Source organism: Vulpes lagopus, chromosome 11 (genome assembly GCF_018345385.1).
Source record: "Vulpes lagopus strain Blue_001 chromosome 11, ASM1834538v1, whole genome shotgun sequence".
Taxonomy (NCBI): domain Eukaryota; kingdom Metazoa; phylum Chordata; class Mammalia; order Carnivora; family Canidae; genus Vulpes; species Vulpes lagopus.
Window position 1 is genome coordinate 98,507,560 of NC_054834.1, and position 14,629 is coordinate 98,522,188.

The 14,629-nt window shown below is 41.2% G+C and overlaps 1 protein-coding gene across 12 annotated transcripts in view; it reads right to left on the reverse strand.

Moving 5' to 3' along the window:
• ATF2 (activating transcription factor 2) overlaps positions 1-13,224 on the reverse strand; it is a 102,690-nt gene extending 89,466 nt beyond the window's left edge. For 4 of the 12 annotated variants that reach the window (XM_041773733.1, XM_041773734.1, XM_041773736.1 and 1 more), the window contains exon 1: positions 13,020-13,220. The gene's annotated coding sequence lies outside the window, so the exon portion shown is untranslated. Of the gene's footprint in view, positions 1-12,125; positions 12,242-13,019 lie in introns of all 12 variants that reach the window. The other 8 variants (XM_041773730.1, XM_041773731.1, XM_041773735.1 and 5 more) reach the window with 6 other exon arrangements.
• Positions 13,225-14,629: the final 1,405 nt, after the last annotated feature.

The window sequence follows — 14,629 nt, forward strand, 5'->3', positions numbered from 1 at the left end:
ACCTGGCCTATACAGCTTATGTTTTATGCATGCAATGTCAGATTACCATCCAGACTTTGAAAGACATTAAACAATGACCTTTGGGTTGGTTTCTTTTTTGTTTGTTTGTTTGTTTGTTTGTTTTTTTTGATAACTTGCAACACAAAGATGTAAAGAACTTCTCTTTTTTAACCACTGCTACCCTACCCTAGCTACTGTATATGTACTTCTTATACAGGCGTACCTTGTTTTTTTAAGATTTACTTATTCATGAGAGACACAGACAGAGAGAGGTAGAGACACAAGCAGAAAGAGAAGCAGGCTCCTTCCTCTCAGGGAGCCCAATGTGGGACTTGATCCCTGAACTCCAGGATCACGCCCTGAGCCAAAAGCAGAGCTCAGTTGCTGAGCCATCCAGGCATCCCATGTGTACCTTGTCTTACTGAGCTTCACTTTATTATTCTTCACAGATAGTGCACTTTTTATAAATTGAAGGTTTTTAGCAACCTTCAGTGAACTGCATTGAACAACTCTTAGTGCCATCTTTCCAACAGCATTTGTTCATGTCTTTGTGTTACATTTTGGTAATTCTTGAAAATTTCAAACTTTTTCATTCTTATTTTATCTGTTATGGTGATCTGTGATCACTGATGTTACTATTGTAATTGTTTTAGGGCTCCACAGACTACACCCACATAAAAGTTTAACTGAGAAACGTTGGGTATGTACTAATGTTCCACCTACCAGCTCCTCCCCCATCTCTCCCTCTCTTTAGGTCTCCCGGTGCCGAGACACAAAAATATTGAAATTAGGCCAATTAATAATCCTACACTGGCCTCTAAATGTTTAAGGGAAAGGAGGATGGGCATATCTCTCACATTAAACCAAAAGCTAGAAATGATTAAGTTTAATGAGGAAGGCATGTTGAAAGCTGAGACAGGCCAAAAGCTGCACCACACAGGTAGTGAATGCAAGCCGTGAATGCAAAAGTAAACAACTTGATGGAAATCAAAAGTGCTATTCTAGTGAACACGCAAATGATAAATGAAACAGCTTTATAATTGAACGTTTTAGTAGTCTGAATAGGAGATCAAACCTGCTACAACATTCCCTTAAGCTAAAACCTAATCCAGACTAAAGCCCTAACTCTCTTTCTTAGAAGGCTGAGAGAGGTTGAGAACGCTACAGAGGAAAAGTTGGAGGCTATCAGAATTGGTTCATGAGGTTTAAGGAAGAAGCCACCTTCATAATTATGAAAGTATAAGGTAAGGGGGTACCTGCATAGCTCTGTCAGTAGAGCATGCAACTCCTGATTTGGGGTCATGACTTTGAGCCCCACATTGGGTGTAGAGATTACTTTTTTTTTTTTTAAGTACAAGATGAAGCAGCAATTGCTAATATAGAAACTGCAGCAAGTTACCTAGAATATCTAGCTAAGATCATCATTAATGAAAGTGGCTACACTAAACAATAGATTTTCAATGTAGATGAAACAGCCATAGTTCGGAAGAAGATGCCATTTAGGACTTTCATAACTAGAGAAAAGTTCACGCCTAATTTTCAAAGCTTCAGGCTCTCTTGCTTGGGGCTAACACAGCTGGTAACTTTAAGTTGAAGCCAATGCTCCTAGATCATTCTGAAAATCTTAGTAATTAGGCTCAGTCTACTCTGTGCTCTGTAAATGGAAGAACAAAACTGGATGACAGCATATCTTTTTACAACAGGGTTTACTGAATTTTTTAAGCCCACTCTTGATAACTGCTGCTCAGGAAAAGATTCCTTTCAAATGTTACTGCTCACTGACAATGCACTAGACACCCACAAGCTCTGATGGAGATGTATAAGATTAACGTTTTCATTCTGCTAAACACACCTATTCTGCCACCCATGGATCAAGGAGTAGTTCTTTCAAGCCTTAATAGATTTTGTAGAACTGTAGTTACTGAAGATAGTGATTCCTTTGATGGATCTAGACAAAGTAAATTGAAAACCTTCTAGAAAGATGCATCATTCTAGATGCCATTAAGAGCATTTGTGATTCAAAATATCATTAACCGGAGTTTAGAAGATGCTGATGCCAACTCTTATGAATATTTTGAGGGGTTTAAGACTTCAGTGGAGGAAGTAACTACAGACGCAGCAGCAAGAGAACTAGAAGTGGAGTCTAAAGATGTGACTGAATTGCTACAATCTCACGATAAACCTTAATGGACGAGGAGATGCCTTATGAATGAGCAAAGTAATGGAATCCACTCCTTGTTGAAATGATAGCGAAGAATTTAGAATATTAATAAAAGTAGTTGATAAAGCAGTGACTGGGTCTGAGAGGACTGACTTCAACTTTGAAAGTTTCATGACTTCACTGATGTCATATTTAAAGAAACTGCCATAGCCACCCCAACCTTCAGCAACCACCACCTGATCAGTGAACAGCCATCAAGGGCAAAACCCTATACCAGCAAAAAGATTACAAATGGCTGAAAACTCAGATGATGGTTAGTGCTTTTCTTTAAGCAATAAAGTATTTTTAAGTTATAGTCTTTATTTTTTTAGATATAATACTAGCACAAAATTAACAGGCTATAACATAGTGAAACATAAATTTTATTTGTCCTAGGAAACCAAAAGATTCATCTGATTTGCTTTACTGTGGTCATCTGGAACCAAACCTGCCATATCTCTAAGGTATGTTTGTATGTGGATATAGTTAACCTGAGAGTAAGAGGTATGGTCTCTGCTGGAGGAGGCAAACACTGCTAATGGTATTTTGGAAAGCAGAGAACTATGCCCAAAAAACCAGAGCTCAAAAAGTACATATTTGTGTGAGAAAGGAACTAAGTCTCTCTTGACATGGACTTAGAAGGGTCTAACATATTCAGGGGCAACTGCATAGTAGAGAATCCTAAGTAGTAGGCTTCTGGCCTTGTGGGAGGATAGGAGCTAGGCAGGAAGAGGACAGTCTTCTCAAAGCAGTGTTCAAACAAGTGTATGTATTACTTAAAGTACACTAATGCAAGGGACACCTAAGCAGGATAAGTTTAAGAAAATTTCCATATCTTTAATTTCCCTATGTTTGCTTTCCTAAGAATGATCTGCCTACTTTCCCTAAATCCTCATTCTTCCACAGTTCAAAAGAAACCCATACTTCTCACCCATAACCAAATATCATTACCATGCATTGCCCCAGGTTGTAAAACCTCCATAGAACAAAACAAGGGGATTATTTTAAAAGTTTCTTAAAACCCCTTAATCCAGGCACCACTAAACCTCAGGCTTGTGTCTTTGCCTGTCTTATAAGTACTCCTGTTAAAGCAAAGCTTTGTTTTTAAGAATGGCATTTTGCCCTGTGTTTAGGAATGTTCTGAATTCATATATATTGTTTAGTGTGATGACAGGAACAATAAAAATTCTTCATGTAATGATTGCTTCTTCCATTCTCAAAATATTGCCCAAAAATGCACTGTCCCAATAGAGTTCCATGAAATCAATAAGAAAGTTAGAAAAGTTCAATTTATATTTATTGCAGAAAAGTGTAAGTTGATCAATACTTTAAAACATTAAAATCCACTGGATTCAAATAAAAGTATGTTGAAGAAGTAGAAAAAGATTACAGATCCTAAAACAGGAAGATTATCCTGGGTTATCAAGTGTGCCTAATCTAATTATAGGAGACTTTAAGAACAGAAAACTTTCCGGCGCCTTGGTGGCTCAGGGGTTGAGCATCTTCCTTCTGCTTGGGTCATGATCCAAGGGTCCTGGGATTGAGTCTCCCATCAGGCTCCCCGCAGGGAACCTGCTTCTCCCTCTGCCTGTGTCTCTGCCTCTCTCTCTCTCTGCCTCTCTCATGAATAAATAAAATCTTAGAAGAGAAAACTTTGTCTGGAGTCAGATTCAGCAGCATATAATTCACAGAAATTAGAAGCATGAGAGAGACTTGACATTACTGGAGTGGGCAGGACTGAAAGCCTTTCAGCTTCCATGAGCAAATACCAGCCCTGGTTGTCAGTCCACAAGGGATCTGAATTCAACCAAAAATTTGAATAAACCTGGAAGTGGATTATCCCCCAGACATTTTAACATGGAATACAGCTCAGCCAACATTAAATTTTGGCTTTGTAAGACCCTAAGCAGAAGCCCCAGCTGAGCCTACCTGGACTTCTAACCTACAAAAACTGTGAGATAAATTTGTGTTGCTTTAAGATGCAAAGTATGTGGCAAATTGAGATGCAGGAATAGGAAATAGAATGAGCAAAAATGTTAAGATACCCAGGAGGTCAGGCTTGTGTCATAAGGTTTCAGGGCCGCAATACCTTATAGACACAGAACTCTGTGCTGTAATTTCCTTCTTGTATCTTGGTCTAGAGCCACAAAATGCAAAAAGTGATCCTAGTGCAATCCTGAAGTCTTGGGAACATCATGATGGTCATAATAACAAAATTTAAACCTAAGAGCTTGAAAATCTATAACTATGAGCTAGTAGGACTATACTCCCTTTCAAAGTTAAGATATCTTAGAGTTGGGGGTTTTTTTAGGTTATTTATTTGAGAGGGTGAGAGCACAAGCCAGGGGCTAGGGAGGAGGGAGAGGGAGAAGAAGCAGACTCCCTGCTGAGCTGGGAGCCAGATGTGGGGGCTTGATCCCAGAACCCTGGGATCATGACATGACCTGAGCTGACAGCTGATGCTTGACTGACCGGGCCACCCAGGCACCCCTTAATTTCTGTATTAGGAAAAATTTAAATGGTGTGATTTCACTATGATCCTAGTTCACAAGAAATAATACATCACTTTCACTGTTGTCAAAAAGAATAAAGGATAATACTATATATAAAATACATAGCACAGTATATGGCACTTACATGGTATCTATTAATTTTATTACAAGTTTTACTGTATTTTACTTTGACATTAAGTATACATTTTCCTAATGCTAATCAATCCTAATCTTACTACCTTCTTTAAAGCCCCAAACTGAGAACTACATGTTTAGTTTAACTTTTAAATAAAAGGTTTTTTTTTTTTTAATTTTTTTTTTATCTATTTATGATAGTCATACAGAGAGAAAGAGAGAGGCAGAGACACAGGCAGAGGGAGAAGCAGGCTCCATGCGCCGGGAGCCTGATGTGGGATTCGATCCCGGGTCTCCAGGATCGCGCCCTGGGCCAAAGGCAGGCGCCAAACCGCTGCGCCACCCAGGGATCCCTAAATAAAAGGTTTTTAATCTTTAACCCATGAATTTGATGTTATCCCATACTGTCTAGTTCATCTATGTAAGGAAATCAAATGCCTCAAAGTGAGAAAAACAGAAGCCCAGCTTTAATGAGGAAAACAGCTTTTAATTTTGCCCCACTCACAGCAGACATGACATGTTCTTCACACTTATCACCAATTCCCAAGAGTACAGAAGCGTTTTGACAAAATTCCTCAAAGTTGATGGCAGATATAAAGAACACCTCAGGCTTCCCAATACTGTATACATGAAAATGTGAATATGTGAATATTGAGATCAGCCCCATATACGGAGATATTCCTTAATAAAAATATCAGTTTTAAGTTAAACTTTATTTTTTAAGTGAGTCTTAATTATTCCCAGACCTCTAATCCCTGGGTGATGTAAGATAAGCAAGTTATTGTCTTACAGCTTAAAATTACAACAGAACGTTAGAAATAGACATAGGGGCACCTGGGTGGCTCCATTGGTTGGTTAGGTATCTGACTTGGTTTTGGCTCAGGTCATGATCTCAAGGGTAGGATAGAACACTATGTCAGGCTCCACACTCAGCAGGGAGTTTACTTGAGGATTCTTTCCCCCTCTGCCTCCCTCTACTCACCTGCATGCTCTCTCCCTCTCTAAAATAAATAAATCTTTAAAAAGAACTGTACAAGACCTTGCAGATTTATGGTTATGAACATAAACAGTGCTAATACAAGTTTTTACTAATAATATCATTTTAAATTTGGTTATCTAATAATGCCCATAGCACTATTTTTCTAAAGGTAGATTAACAAAAAAAAAGCAATAAGTACATTTTTTTACAAGATTTTATTTATTTATTCACGAGAGACCCAGAGAGAGAGGCAGAGACACAGGCAGAGGGAGAAGCAGGCTCCTCAGAGGGAGCCCAATGTGGGACTCCATCCCCAGACTGGGATCACACCCTGAGCCAAAGGCACTCAACCTCTGAGCCACCCATGCGTCCCTACTTACTCCTTATTAAAAACTTATCTTTTGTAAAAGTAAAAAGAAAATAGAAATTCATAGCTCACCAAGAATTACAGTAAGTCCTAGCTATCACTGCTATTAAGAGTATATTTGATATCAATTTCTCATTACGAAGAGGGCACAAAGTAGATACAGTATAGGTTATGTATAATTCCCACTACAACATTAGTAAACTCCTCTCTTTCCTCCTCTCAAAGTGTATCAAAATTAAGTGAAAGAATATTACTATAGGAATAACCCTTGGGATGCCTGGGTAGCTCAATGGTTGAGCGTCTGCCTTCAGCTCAGGGCATAATCCCGGGTCCAGGGATCGAGTCCCACATCCGGTTCCCTGCCAGGAGCTGCTTCTTCCTCTATGTCTCTGCCTCTCTCTCTCTCTCTCATGAATAAATAAATAAAATCTTAAAAAAAAAAAAAAAAAAAAGGGATCCCTGCGTGGCGCAGCTGTTTAGCGCCTGCCTTTGGCCCAGGGATCCTGGAGACCTGGGATCGAATCCCACATCGGGCTCCTGGTGCATGGAGCCTGCTTCTCCCTCTGCCTGAGTCTCTGCCTCTCTCTCTCTCTCTCTGTGACTATCATAAATTAATTAATTAATTTAAAAAAAAAAAAAAGAGTAACCCTCAATCCAGCATATGTCAATAATCTTAAAACCTTCCTTACAAATGATAAAAGACACAGTGATTCTCAAAACTGTGATTGAGAACTGATGGTACAGTTACATTAGTTGAATAATCGTAAAGAATACAAAAGAACATTAGAAGACATACGGATGGCCAAAAGACGCTCATCGTCACTTATCAGGCAAATGAAAATCAAAACTACAATGAGGTATCACCTCACACCTGTCAGAATGACTAAAATCAAGAACACAAGAAATAATAAGTGTTGGTGAGGATGTGGTGAAAAGAGAACACCTGTGCCCTCTTCGTGGGACTGCAAACTGGTGCAGCCACTGTGGAAACCTGTATAGAGGTTCCTCAAAAAGCTAAAAATAGAACTACCTTAGGATCCAGCAATTGCACTAATGGGTATTTACCCCAAGAATACAAAGACACTAATTCAAAGAGATACATGCACCTGTAAGTTTATAGCAGCATTATTTACAATGGAAGCAGCACAAGTGTCCAACAATAAATGAATGAAGATGATGTGATATAGACAGACACACAGACACAAACACCCCTCGGAATATTACCCAGCCATAATAAAGAAGGAAATCCTGCCATTTGCAATAATATAGATGGAACCAGAGAATATTATGCTAAGTGAAATAAGTCAGAGAAAGACAAATACCATATGATTTTATTCACATGTGGAATTTAAGAAACAAAAGAAATAAGCAAACAGAAATGTGAGAGAGACAAACCAAGAAACAGACTCTTATAGAGAACTGATGGTTACCAGAAAGGAGGGGGGGGGGGGGGTTGGAGGAGAATGGATTTAAATAGGTGATGGGGATTAAGGCAGGCACTTGTCATTTATAATGAGAACAGGGTTATGTATGGAAGTGCTGAATCACTAAACTATATACCTGAAACTAACACTATATAAACCATGACAGTCTAGCTCCTAAAACATTATATACATATTATGTACCAGAAGAGGACACTAAGGAAACAACAATGCAGTCAATTTGACTATAACATACCCATTCATTTCAAAGATTACCTATATGGAAATAAATGTCATCCTGAGTTTTAATAACTCATCAATCTATAGGTCAGAGAGTAGCTCTTATATTAAAGCAAACTAGCATGAAACATTCAACATGAAAGCCATGTAAAACTACATCAAATTTAAGGATTGCTGTTACCAGACCGTCAGAAGTTTCAGTAATCTTTATGAGAAATAGTGAAATGACAATAAATATATATATATAGTATCTGTCCCAGCACATGGATCACTCGTAGGCAAATAACTATAGATTGGTCTACTGAATAATTGATATGGTCTACTAAGTAAAACTGTTAAATAATGCAATTTATTTCCATTAATAATTTCTAATTAAGCAATCCTACTTTATTAATCAGCACAACTCCAAAGTTGTTGCACTCAGATTCTCTTGACAGTGTGGACTTGCTCAACATTTTGGGGAGGTAAAAATTTGGCAATAGAGAAATATTTATATCCTCTGACCTAGTAATCTCAACTGAGATTAGTATCCTACAGAAACAATTAAAAATAAATAAAAAGATTTAAGCACAGAGATGCTCAATTTAATATAAAAATAGAAAATGAAAATTATTTTCCCATTGGGCATTTAAATTGAGGAAAATTTAATGGTCAATGGTAAACTATCATGTAACCACTATATATTACAAAAGTTAGACAATATGGGGAAATGCTAAAGCTATAAAAATAAAACACAACTGTCTCTAATGATATAATTCTGTCGCAGCTATAATTTATTTTGAAGCTATAATTTATATGCAAAAATTAGAAGGCAACAAAAATAATGAAAAGTTATTTGTCAGTAGGGCAAACTTGTAGTTGATTTCTAGTAACACTATTTTAAGTGTTCAACAAATAGAAACACACTAGCCCACACACAAGAATTAGAAAAAACCTACAAAACTAGAAGAACAAAGCTATGAAGTTGGAATGACAAAGGTAAGGTTTAGGTTCAGATAAGCAAACTAAAGAACATTTATGGAATTTGTAAATTAAGGTAGTATTATCAAGATAACGAGATCCACTATTAGTCAAATAACCAAAATACACTTGGTATTGTGCCAATTGGCTTTTTGCCAATTTTAAACATTCCCACCCTGTTTTCCCCTATTAATCTTGTTGAGAATCACTGTGGTAATAAGCTACTACTACTGTTGGGACTGTTTCTATTCCTTGGGTATTAAGAGAGAAAAAAATGAGAATCACTATCTTTGTTAAGATACAGAACGCAGCCATGGGTGAATAAGCCTCAGCCCAAAAACATTCTATTTACATCCCTTCTTGTTACAAAAAAATGTTTTGGGCAGCCCAGGTGGCTCAGCAGTTTAGTGCCCCCTTCAACCCAGGGCCTGATCCTGGAAACCCAGGATCGAGTCCCACATCCGGATCCCTGCATGGAGCCTGCTTCTCCCTCTGCCTGTCTCTGCCTCTCTCTCTCTCTCTCTCTCTCTCTCTCTCTCTCTGTGTCTCTCATGAATAAATAAATAAAATCTTAAAAAAAAACATGTTTTTAATCACTCTACTACCACTGCCAAAATGCCAAGGAAAAAAAAAGCATCACTTAAACATACTTAAAAATGTAAATGAATGTTTCAAGATTGTTAAAAAGAATAAATGAAAAAGTATATATAATACGTACATAGCTATAATTATATAATACATGACACATTTATAGTAATATATGTAAAGTAATTTCAGTTATTGTTAGCCTTAAAAATCCACAAACTTCCTTAAATTTTCTGAAATTATATTTTACTCTTTTTAACCCTGAGCTCAAGAAACAGAGCAAAAGAAATAAAATGTTTTGTGGGTTTTCCCTTGGATGTAAATAAGTGAATATTATCACTATATCCCTCATTAAGAATTACATTAAGAAAACATACAGCATTTTAAGTAAGTCCTTAGTCTCATGGAATAGGTGTGAAATACTAAGTTAAAGTGAAAAACTAAGTTAAACTAAAATAGTACATTTTAATAACAGTGAACAGTGTAACAAGTACTAAATGTATTAATTTCTAAGGATCAGTTGACTATCCAATTACTGTTATTCAATGAGTTTTTAAAAAGAGATTGTCAGAGGATAACATTATATGGTTTCATTCACTGGGGGAATATTAAAAAATAGGGAAAAGGATTAAAGGGGAAAGGAGAGAAAACGAGTGGGAAATATCAGAGAGGGTGACAGAACATGAGAGACTCCTAACTCTGGGAATGAACAAGGGGTAGGGGAAGGAGAGGTGGTGGAGGGGATGGGGTGACTGGGTGACGGGCACTGAGGGGGGGCACTTGACGGGATGAGCACTGGGTGTTGTTTTTTTTGTTTGTTTTGTTTTAAGATTTTATTTTTTTATTCATGAGAGACAGAGAGAGAGAGGCAGAGACAGAAGCAGGCTCCATGCAGGGAGCCCGACATGGGGCTTGATCCCAGATCTCCAGGATCACACCCTGGGCTAAAGGCGGCGCTAAACCGCTGAGCCACCCGGGCTGCCCGGGTGTTATACTGGGTGTTATACTATATGTTGGCAAATCGAACTCCAATAAAAAAATATACAAAAAAAAGGGGGGGGGGGATTGTATTATTTGTTCAAGATGACACAGATAAAATCGACACATTTGATCTAACATAATCTAACAATTTATCAGCAGAGAACATCTAAATCATTAAAACCCAACTTTCTCAAAATACAATTTAGGTAGGAAAAAATGTACATTATTTCTTGAGACTTAATGCTAGTTATAGGTAGTAGACATTTGATGTGTAGCATTTTTTTTTTTAAGATTTTATTTGAGAGCGAAGAGAGAGCAAGCACTAACAAGAGGGAGAGGGAGAAGCAGGCTCCCTGCTGAGTAAGGAGTGGGACGGGGGGCTCATCCCAGAACCTTGGGGATCATGACTCCAAGGAAAGGCAGACACCTAACCAACTGAGCCACCCAGATGCCCCTAGCATAACATTTTTAAAAATGATATTCAGATAGCTCTTAAATCCTGAATACCAAGAAAAAGCATCCCTCCAAATTATGTTAAAGAGCTGACATAATAATCTTAATTTGTACTGTTTAAAAATATGAAACAAATACTCCAAGTAAAGAAAATACAGGAATTTCTGGATTACATATTTAATACATTATGATATAGTGCCCCAAGGATGAAATATAGATTCTTATAAGGTTAAAAAGAATTTCCAGGAAATGCAATGATATCTACAGAAGACACATGTACCTTAAAAACACACACACACAGTTCCTGAAAGCTCCTTCCTTATTGACAAATACAAACATCTATGTTCTAAATTACAATATATTTCAAATAATTAAAAATCTAATGGCCGTAATCCTCTCGAAGCAAGATAAAACAGGTCTTCGGAAAGCAGCATACAAACAACCATAAATTTGAAAGATTCTTATAAATTACAAAGACCAAGATTTTTGGGACGCCCGGGTGGCCCAGCGGTTGAGCATCTGCCTTCCGGCTTGGGGGCGTGACCCCGGAGTCCCGGGATGGAGTCCCAAATGGGGCTCCCTGCATGGAGCCTGCTTCTCCCTCTGCCTCTGTCTCTGCCTCCCTCTCTCTCTCTCAATAAATAAATAAATAAATAAATAAATAAAATTTTTTAAATAAATAAAATCTTAAAAAAAAAGACCAAGATTTTTAATTGTTATTCAATTACTGATGACCTTAAAGATTCAAGAACACCCTTAACTAATTCTTTATCTGTAAGAGGGCATCTCTTTTTTTTTTTTTTAAACATCCTTTACAAAGATACTCTTGCAGTTCTGCAAAGTGTTTACAGCGGATTCCTCAAATCAGTGTAACAAATGTAATCACAAGATGGAATTGCTACTGTGTTTGCCTTTCAGGTCACTTAACCGTGTAGGGCTGACTTTTGAACAAGCTTATTACCTTCAAGTTCTGGTACAACGGACCAAGGTTACATGGCTATTTAAAAACGACGCCTAGAAAGGCTATTACTTACTGACAGTGCCAGTGGTTTCTTCACACAGGACACAAAGTGCACTCAGAGAGGTACAGGTTTGTCTGGACATCAAGTGTGTATATTAAAGTCAACGCACGGTTACCGTCTCCATAATTTAAAACCCCCAAGAAATTATAATTTAACTATCAGTCAACAGGGCGAAGGTCGTCCATCAGGTGTAATCCCTTTACCATATTGACGGTAGTCTTGCGCTTGGCCTCAACCAGTTTTCAACTCCCCCCCCCCCCGCCCCCCAAGCGAAAGCAATTTCAGACTACCTAAGGGCACAAATGATCCCCAGCTCCTCCGCCTTCTCCTTCCTCTAGCGTCGGTTCAACGAGCTAACACAAAAAATACAGACACACACATACAGTCACTCCCTCGGCCCTGGTCCCTAGGGCATAAAAAAAAAAAAAAAAGGCACAGGTTATTTACCCTACAGAGGCTCTGCAGTCCGTGCGGGGAGGTTAAAAAAAAAAAGAAAAGAAAAGAAAATGGGGGAAAATACCAGAATCAATCTGCACCCACACCTCGGCCCCGCCCCACAGGGAAAAAGCGGGGGGTGGCGGGAGTGTGAGGGGGCAGAAAGGACAGAACCGGCGGGGACTTCCAGCTCCCGGGCTGCCCAGGCCGTCGGTGCGGCCGCAGGCGGGGACCCCGACCCCCCCCCGCCGCCAGCATCACCCACACACAGTCCCCGCACCCCCGAGTCCTGGGCGGGGAGACCCGAGCCGGCCCTCTCCCTGCAGATCCAAGGGCTGAAGGCGGGGGTCTCCCTGCGCCCCCGGGGTGCGGCGTGGGGGCGCCCTGAGACCTCCGACCTAACCGGGGAAGGGGAAGGCGAACCGGGGGGAGGGGTCTAAGAGGCGCCGTTATTCCTTTTTCCTCTTCGTTAGGAAAGCGCGCGAGCGGGGAGGGGCCGGAACGACGAACGCCAGTTCCCTATAACGGGCCCGCCCGGCCGGCCGGGCTCCCCGCCGCCGACGCCGCGCCGCCGCGCAGCTGGCGGGACGGCCTGGGTCGCCCCGAGGGCCGGGCACCGAGGCAGGAGCGCCCGAGGTGATGGGAAGCGGGGGGTGGGGACTACGCGGAGCGACGTCGCCATGTTAGCGCCTTCTGTCTCCCTCTCCCTCCGGCCGCAGCCCTGCGGCCTCCCCCCCAGCGCTACTCACCTTCCCAGGGCGCTAGTTCATGCTTCTCGCGGCCGCCCAGGAGGCCCGAGCCCAGCCGTGTTTACAAACTACCCCTGGAGGAAAGGGCTGAACCGCACTTTAAAGGCCACGGGCTCCCACAGGCTTCCGTCCTCTCTCGCGAGATCCGACTGACACCCCTTTCTCCCCGCCCCGCTCCCGGCATCCCCCCTTTCTTCTCGCGGCCCTCCCCTCCGCGCACACGCCCCTTCTTGCCTTCCTTTCGACCGAGCGCCTCCGGGTCAGGTGATGCCGTCAGCCTTCAGCGGCAGGGGGCGGGACCTGAGGAGGGTGGGGGCTGGAGGGGGCGGGAACCAAAGGCCACTCGGTCGCAGACGATTGGACAAGGAGCCCAGAGGGCGGGAAGCAGTTCCGGAAGGGGGCGGGGCCGAAGGAGCCGGAGGGGAGGAGCCTCCGTAACCTGCGGAAGGCTGTGATTGGCTGGGGCTGGAGACTGGGGCTGTGGATGCTGGAACAGGTGGATGTCGGGGTGGCCCAAGGGCTTGACGGTGCGCGCAGAGGACGAGGGGACCTGCGGAAGAGGCTGCGAGTGGCGGGAGAGGAGGCGCGAGGAGGCCTCCGAGCTCCGTCACGGGAGCCCGGTATTTCTGCTGCCGTCCCTTCCTGGCCCTGGGTAGGAAGGAGGGCAAAACGTTAGGCGGGCGCGCGCCTGGACCCACTTTTCTGCTGCCCTGAAATGTGAGACGGGGAGGTTCCGTTGAGCTGAGATTTGGGAGAGGCGGAGTTTGCAGCAAATTGCCCCTCCCCCCCAAGGCGTCCACACGCCTGAAGCGGGAAAGAGAAGTCAGTTTTTTTTTTTTTTTTAAAGATTTTATTTATTTATGTATAAGAGATGGAGAGAGAGGCAGAGACACAGGCAGAGGGAGAAGCAGGCTCCATGCAGGGAGCCCGACGCGGGACTCGATCCCGGCTCTCCAGTATGACGCCCTCGGGTGTCCCAAGAGAAGTCAGTTTTGCAAAAAGAAAAGAAAAGGAAAAAAAAAAGCAGTTTTGCAAAAAAAAATTCAGTTTTACAAAGAAATGAAAAAGCCTTTGGATGGCATTTGTTCAAATTTTACGAAGCTATCGCTGATATTGGTTGTTCCGGCTCCTGAACGCCTGGTACCCGGAAGGATATGAAATGCAGCGCCCCCCACTATATAACTGTAAGTTGAAACAGCTCAAGGAGTTGCTTGCAAGAGAAAATCTTCCTCAGGAAGGTGTATTCTATCAATTTCCCTTTACTTAGTAGTTACAGATTTTAAACGTATCACCTTTAATGCAGATAATTTCAAACTTTTAAAACATCAACTCCTTAGTAACCTTTACTGGGGACCGAAGAACACCAAATTAGAATATGGACTAGAAATGGCTCTTCTCATAATACTAGCCAGTGCTCACTGGGTTGCTACGATGACAAAGAAATGTCTGTCAAGCTTTGAAAGTAGTTGTTTAAAAAAGAGAGAAGGGAGACCATTTGATTAATTTAACTTGAGGGACAAAAGATACCATATTTACTGTTCTGCAATCGACACAGATACACTCATGAAAACACAAAGAATAGTACTGAAAATATTTCTTTTTAATGTTGC